The sequence below is a fragment of the Electrona antarctica genome (assembly GCF_951216825.1).
Source record: "Electrona antarctica genome assembly, chromosome: 13".
NCBI lineage: Eukaryota > Metazoa > Chordata > Actinopteri > Myctophiformes > Myctophidae > Electrona > Electrona antarctica.
Genome location: NC_136794.1, coordinates 19,055,948 through 19,063,812, shown reverse-complemented (window position 1 = coordinate 19,063,812; position 7,865 = coordinate 19,055,948). Strand labels below are relative to the sequence as shown.

At 42.5% G+C, this 7,865-nt stretch overlaps 1 protein-coding gene across 2 annotated transcripts in view; it reads left to right on the top strand.

Annotated features, from left to right (window-relative positions):
* Nucleotides 1-468: 468 nt before the first annotated feature.
* Nucleotides 469-7,865, top strand: part of osbpl6 (oxysterol binding protein-like 6) — a 42,496-nt gene continuing 35,099 nt past the window's right edge. The window contains exon 1 of one of the 2 annotated variants that reach the window (XM_079518373.1): nucleotides 469-693. The gene's annotated coding sequence lies outside the window, so the exon portion shown is untranslated. The remainder of the gene's footprint in view (nucleotides 694-7,865) is intronic. The other variant, XM_079518374.1, reaches the window with a different exon arrangement.

Here is a 7,865-nt window from a genome sequence, read left to right as displayed (position 1 = left end):
TTTGATAAACGCAGTAACAGGCTGGGGAGGCAGCAGCTGACAGCAGTAGTGATAAAACATAACTGGGTTCAATACATAATTTGTTAACTGCTCAATGGTTTTATGCTTATGCAAAGAAGGGTCCTGGATAAGCAATTAGAAGAAGTAATAAAAATCGGTATTTTCTACCTGACGGATGTATCTAGCCTGGCCTGACCTTTATCTTCCTTCGTTTCAGACTGCAGTTGCCTGGACATCTTATATTATTTGTAAGGGGGCAAAGACACCTTTGACCACGTCTTTCTAGAGTTGGCTGTTCCTATTCCGAGACAAAAAAATAAAAAAATGCCACGTTTTGCAAATAACCAGTGTCTGGCGTTCCTTTGATCCAGTCCGGGGGTTTCTTCTTCCCGCTCCTTGCTGCAGGGAGGAGCAAGTGTAGTGCAGCTGAGCTGAGCATCACAGCCTGCATTCAAGGAAACGGGCAAACACAGCACTTTTTTGACTTTCCATATAATGTTGTAGCCTCCCTGCTATAATGTGACATATCTTGAAATTATATTCGATGTGGACTTCCTGAAAACGTTTTGTCTTTGAATCACCCAGACACCCACGGACTCTGGAATCTGTGCCCACTGAAGGGAGACCCCCTCATTTATACTTCCTGCGCCAAGAATCGTAAAGACATGGTTATTACGCCGAATCTGTGGTAAGGTAAGCTTATTCTCTATAATGCAATCTATGTGGCTGATCTGCGAAAAACATTGAGGCAAAACGATGGTTTATTTATTGTATACGCAATGTTGATGCTTGTTCCATCTTCACCCAAGGGGAGAGACCACACTCACCACAGCATCTCTCATCCTATTGCATTTGCATCCCCTTTGAATCACCGTGGACCAGTCAGACACGACTACCTAGCCACAGCTAATAGCTCGCTGTTGCTAGTCTGTCTGCCAGAGGGATGCAGCCTACTGCTGGGATGTGTGACCCATCTGATCTCGATAAACTGGACCAACCAACAGCACAAAACCAGCACAAATGAAACCATGACCAGATTGACCACTAAAACTATGTTGCGTCAGTGGAGTTAGGCAGATGAAATAGCCATCTTCAGTAGCCTATCCTTGACAAATGCATTGAGAGACCTCATTTATTAATGCGTCACTGAGTCTCTCCTTTTTTACTTGATATTCTTCGTGCACATCTGTCTCTGTCTTGATCACACAAATGTTGCGTTCACACGGGCAGATTAAACGATGCAGACTACCATTCATTGTCAGTGGAAGCCAACCAACGACATGACGTTGCAAAGACGGAATGATGCATGTACCTTAGTACCTATAGCTTCTCCAAATCAACTCACAACGCGTCTTTGCATCGTCTCATCTGCCCCGCTGCCAGTGTGAACGCACCAATAATACTGTATAGAGTATGACACGCGCCATGACGTTATTATTGGTGAAGCTGTTCGCACGTCATGATCCATTCGTTATGTCCTCCTATGCCAACTTGCCAAGAGATCATAACTACCAGAAAGTTAGTCAACTAACCAATGGAGGGATGTTCAATATGCATATAGACTCTTTCTGAGATGAAGGTCATTTGGTGACTTTGCAGTTGTTTAAAAATATATCCTGAACCAGAACCGCATTAATCAAAGACGGTACTACTACTACTATACTACTACTACGACTACAAATTATTTACAATAATGCCCTGGTTCCTTGGATAGGTTGCATTAAACAGTCTTCATTGAGCTGGTCTTGATCTGAAGGTCCCTCCTACTACTGAAACTGTTCTTAATTGTTTCATTTAAATGAAAAATGTGCAGAGTTTAGAAACCTTATTTCTTGACAAAGAGAGGGGGGGGGGGGGGGGATTAGGACTAGTCTCACTTTAAAGCTTCAAATGTTGACTAAATGTTATAAATGTGAATATAATATCTTGTTAGAACAGGTCATAGGCCTATTGACTAATGAGCTGAAGCATTAAAGGTGTACATGCCCAAGGTCTATGACTCACATTTATTTGTCCCTTCCGCATTCTGCATAGAAATCATTCTTTTTTTGTCCTTCCTGGAAGAATGTGGTACAGAGAAACCCAATTCCTTTAAAATGGGCCTTGTTGTTTCCCCCATCAAATTTGGTGGGGATGTTGTCACAACATTGGAATCAGCGGCTCAGCATGGTAGATTTGTCAATTTGTAGCTGTGAAGAAGAGAGGCCTTGGAGAGATGTGCATTTCAAAGCAACCAGATGTCACACGAGATATATCCATTTAAGGTGCTATTGTGTATTTATATGGTTGAAACACTGCTCTGTTAATCAATATGCATTATTAGCTAGGTGTTAAGTTCAGACACTTGCCTCGAACAGACACAAAGACCCTGTAACATGATATGAGTCGGGACATGAGTCTGCTTTTGTCGGCCCGCTTTAATTATGCAACAGAAAGGGGCGATCAGCAAACTTGGTGTAGAACACCATGGTCGATAATATGATATTGCAGGTGCTTGTACCCATTGTCAACATGATCATCTCTCCTTCCCTGGTAAATAACGCTCATGTCTAAATATTTAACATGTTTGAAAGAGGGGAATGAATATTATGTGTATAACACTTTTCAACTGGCTGTGGATGAGATTTTATATAAATTAGATGTGTAGACTAGAGAAGGCTGATAAGAATGCCTGGCTGAGGCTTGTGTTATCAACACACTCAACAATAACAAAGATACAGAAGACATTTGATCTCTCATCCTCTTATATTAATATCAAAGCCGTGACATGTTTTGGCATTGTGTATAGACAGCTGCATGTCGTGTTGGGTGTCCAGTGAATTTATAGTCTGCTTGTAATCTTTATCCTCTAAGATGGTATGGCATGGGGGCACGGTGGTGCAGTCGGTAGTACTGTCAGCTCATAGCTAGACGGTTTCAAGTTCGATTCCCACTGGGGACACTGGGGGTGTGTTCTCTCCTCCGTGTCATCATCACCCTCATAGATGGGGTTGGCGAAAGGGTCTTTGAAAGTTTCAGTCACTCAACTCCAGAATCACACATGCCCTCAACCTGACCTGACCTGACCTGACCTGACCTGTTCTAATCAGAACCAGAACATTTGCTCTACTTTCTTTCCCACCTAAAGTCTCTCCTTTTCCACTTTCCTGCAGGTTCAAACAAACACACATGCACATGTACGCACAGCACAAAAACTCACAAATTGGTACACATTATGATTATCTCTGGGGTCATGTGATCAAGATGTATATGTTGGCTGGCCCGAGACTTGTGCTCAGAGGAATACCTTTCGAGTTCATTATGCAACTATTGAATTTATCTTTTATGGTAGACACAGTAAACCGTGTACAGTATAACTTCTTATCAGCTGGTAACACCTCCACATTTTATCACCCTGTGTATTTATTACTTGACACTCACACTGTGTCCATTTACTTATTGTCTTATCTCATGTCCATTATTCAATAAAGTTTATTGGGCCAGGCCCTATTTGAGGAGTGAATGTTGTCAGGTTTGGTTTGAAGACATGTTCTGTTCTTTCTTTTTAAATGTCTTGAAAGGGTCTGTCACACATTCTTCAAGAATCTGATGCTAGTATCATTATCACTTGATATTCCTTTTCATGCACTGTACATTTTTGAATATCCTCCTGGATATCCTAAACTGGATCTAAAGTTTGAGCATCTTCATCATCATTTGCATTTGTGATCATTTTAGGCGCCTCTGTGTTGGCACTGAAGTTGTGGAGCATCAAGTCTGCCTCCTCCTTAGGGACAAACCTGAAACCTCAGACCTGTGTTTGACTGGTGTTTGTGTATCATCATCCTGGCAGAAGCTGCTGTTTGTCTCTCTGCTTAGAGGACTATAATATCACAGTGGCTGGATGTAGACGATTAAAGCTGATGAGTAATCTAGATGGAGATGCTATATAACATGCTAACTAGTATGTACAGTGATGTAAATAGGTTTTACATTTAATGGGTCCTGGGACCCAGGGGTGGTCTTTTAGACCACCCCGGAGGGTGATATGATTGCGTCCTTTCTCAATTTAGTGAGTCTTAAAGGATGCAGGATGCAGGCTATTTGCGTACTGCATATATAAGTGGCTGTATTGAACCCTGTAGCGTATACTGTAGAGACGGCTCGTCACGTGTCTGTAACTCCCAAAGCTCAAGGAGGAATGAACCCACTGGCACCTTAATTTTTCCTCGCTTGGACTCACAGTTTACTGGAGTTATTATGTTGTATTGTATTATTGTATTATGTAAGGCTGCTATGTCGAAGGTAGAGAGGAAAAGAGAAGGGAAGCCGTACACTCATATGCTCCAAAGGATACATTTATTGACAACGTTTCGAGCCAAGGCTCTTCATCTGGTCAAACTGAAGGTAGAGAGACCACATTTTGTATTATTATGCAAAGCCTAGGTTTTGTTTCCACTGGCAGTGATTATTAGTAAGAGTGCAAAATGAGAATAGGCTGCTCAAATTCATTGTGATGCACTATAGGAGCAGAAGTGTGATTACAATTTACAATTTACAATTTAGGCATTTAGCAGACGCTCTTAATCCAGAGCGACTTACATTAAGCAATAACAAAAAGCATGGCATACATCACATATATAAAAAGTAGTTATCATGAATCATGCGTAAACTAAGAACGTAACAGTGGAGTATCTATGTAAACTATACATACTATACTATATAATATATTATACATGTGTACTATAAAGTGCTATGACTACATAAAGTGCAATTCTAGAGCTGTCTACATAACAAGCTATAAGTCTGTTTAAAATACTATCTAAGTCTACATAATGTGCTATCTAAGGGGCTAGGCTAGGGCAAGTGCTACGGGCCATGGTGGAGTCTGAAGAGGTGGGTTTTCAGACTACGGCGGAAGATTGGGAGTGAGGCTGCAGTTCTGACTGCGATGGGAAGTGCATTCCATAGTTTTGGAGCCAGAAGGGAGAAGAGTTTGGGACGTGTGGAGCGTTGTCCCGGCGTTTTTAGTGAAGGTACCTCCAGCTTCCCTGCGTTGGCTGATCTGAGTGAGCGGGAGGGTTTGTAGGGTACGATCATACTTGTGAGATATGGGGAGGCCATGCCTTTGGTTGCTTTGAATGCCAGCATCAGAGTTTTGTATTCTGTGCGGGCAGCGACCAGGAGCCAATGGAGGGAGCGGAGAAGGGGGGAGACGTGTGAGAATTTTGGCTGGTTGAAGACCAAACCATGCTGCGGCATTTTGGATCAGTTGGAGGGGCTTAAGTGCACATGCCGGTAGGCCAGTAAGGAGGGAGTTGCAATAGTCAAGTTTTGACAAGACTGTTGTCTGGATTAGGAGCTGGGCTGACTCCTGGGTGAGGAACGGTCTAATTCGTCGTATGTTGTAGAGTGTAAACCTACAGGATCTAGTGACAGCTGTGATGTGTGCTTTATTCTGCCTTTATTTGATAGTGTACAGTAAGAGGACATGAATGGGGAATGGGGGAGTGACACCAAGCCCCCAGAGTGGCTGGCCTGCTAAGAGTTATAAAAGATAGAGGGCGACTGGGAGGGACAGCCCTGCCCCCTGCTATTCATTTCAATGGAAGTTGCTCAGTGGCATTTTGAAGCACCCGGAATAACACTCTACTTCTGCACTTTTTTCTATTTGGTCACTAAAATGTGGTGTCCAAAATGAACCTGCGACACGCTGTCAGGCTGGATTGGTTTAGGTCCCTGGACCACTAGGCCAGCCCAGGCCTAGTGGTCCACCCCTATAGATTTTGTCCGACTTATGTAATACACATTTTTTATATTACGCAAACGGATAAATTACATCCTGATTGGCGAATTCCAAACATTGCTGACCCACAATAACCTACCTGACCTGGTGGAGACCTGTGCTCCGAGGACCACTTTTTGAGTGGTGCAAACCTTGAGTGGTGCAAACCACTCCAACAACCAGCTTTGTCTGTACCCGTGTATGTACCCGTGTACCTGTACGTGTGTGTACCTGTACGTGGGACCCAAAAAAATGAGCATGGTTACTATGGTCACTGACATTACGTCAGACCACAGCTGATCAGGCTATATAAGACCTTGCACCACTCAGTTCACACGGGTGTGATTTTTTTAAAGCATGTCACGACAAAATAGTTGTTTTTGTGAGGTAGGTTAGGTTTAGTCATATTGTTTTGTGAGGGTAAGGGTTAAAATTAGGTTAGGCATAGTTTTTTTTAGGTTATGGTTAGGAACCGGATTAAGGTTGGGTTTAGGCAGAGTTATTGTTAGGTTAGGTTAGGGTTTGGATAATCTCTCAAGACAGATTCAGCTTTTTTTAAGAGCTATAAAAAATAAAGATTGGATTCTATAGCATCTGTGCAATGTTGCTACATTTATTTCATCTGAGTCATGGCTGCTGGAACGAAGCTATATATACACTGCTTTGTTCTACACCTTGTGACTGTAAACCTCCATCCAGAAGGAAGCAGCTTAAATTCACTGTGCAAAGGGTGGGAGTCGTCATTTAAAATCAAGCTGGTTATCCACTGTGAATGTCTGGTGTTCAGGGAAGCTGCTGAGTTAAGCTGTGACTCACCAATCAGCCTTCTAAACCTTTTTTTGCTTCTCAAACATTTTCATGTCTTTTATTTTTATTTTTATGGAGGGATAGACAGTAGGCTGACAGGAAATGGGGAGGTGACATGCAGTGAAGGCTGTCGGGATTGGGAGTCGAACCCGCGGCACACTGCCAGACTGGATTACCAGCCAAGGTGCCTGGACCGCTGAGCCACGGCCCAGGCCCATTTTCATGTCAAGGACCCCAAAATGTACCTAAAAAGTATTTGGCTGTGGACCCCCATCTGAAAAGAGTCGATAAGCTCACACCATGCGTACATCACCATGCATTCTGAGCTTGATGTAGGCCTATAGAATTGGGTTAAAGCGATTGTGATGCTATATTAATACATTTTGGTTGGGATCCAATGGAACCACTTCAACGACCACTGGGGGTCCCCGGACCCTACTTTTTTTCTTCTTCTTCTTTTTCTTCTTCTTCTTCTTTTATTCCTTTTAAGGTTATGCTAAATCATAGTTTGACATCAATGAAAAAAACATATATTACAGTTTATACTGTTTTTCATGCGCTTCCTTTAGGTCAGGCTCTTTTAAATAGGATAAGTGGAAAGCCAGTATCTGAATGGATTTATGCCTTAGCTGAGATCTTAGTTGGCTTAAGGCAGGGATGATGACGTGGTTAAAGGATCTGAATTATAGATTAAGAGTGTGTGAGTATGCAGCAATAAGGTGGATATGGCCTGTGTATAGATGCATGCTAGCTCACCCTCAGGGGTGTGTTCTCTAGCTACTGTAGTAGATATGAGAAAGCTTAGCAGATGCGTCCTGTTGCTGAAACAGGGTATCCCCCATCCTGAATCAGCTGTTCTTAAGAAAACAGACTAGTCAGTAGTCAGTAGTGAATTATGGCGGGGCTTACACATACAATAAAACAGCATGGTAAAACACCCCCCCTGGGAGTATGGTGTGAACACAGCTTTCTTTACTCTTTCAGCATGTATGGTGCAATGTAAGGCACTGTCCACATGGAAGTGTATTGGTCCAAAAAACGTATTGTCCACCAGTTTTTTGTTTCAATGATATGACTTTTCTGGTAGACATACCACTCATATAATAATAATACAATATGATATCATACAGAAGTTCAGTGATGGTCTCCAATTTCTCGTGAGATTCAGGTGAATCAATGCATATTGTGTGTCTCTCCCATTACAATATCTAGCAGTCTATGTGTGATCTGCGATCAATACTGGCCTACTGACGACTCGCACAGCAGAAGGATAGTAGTATTGCCAGTCTAGGGA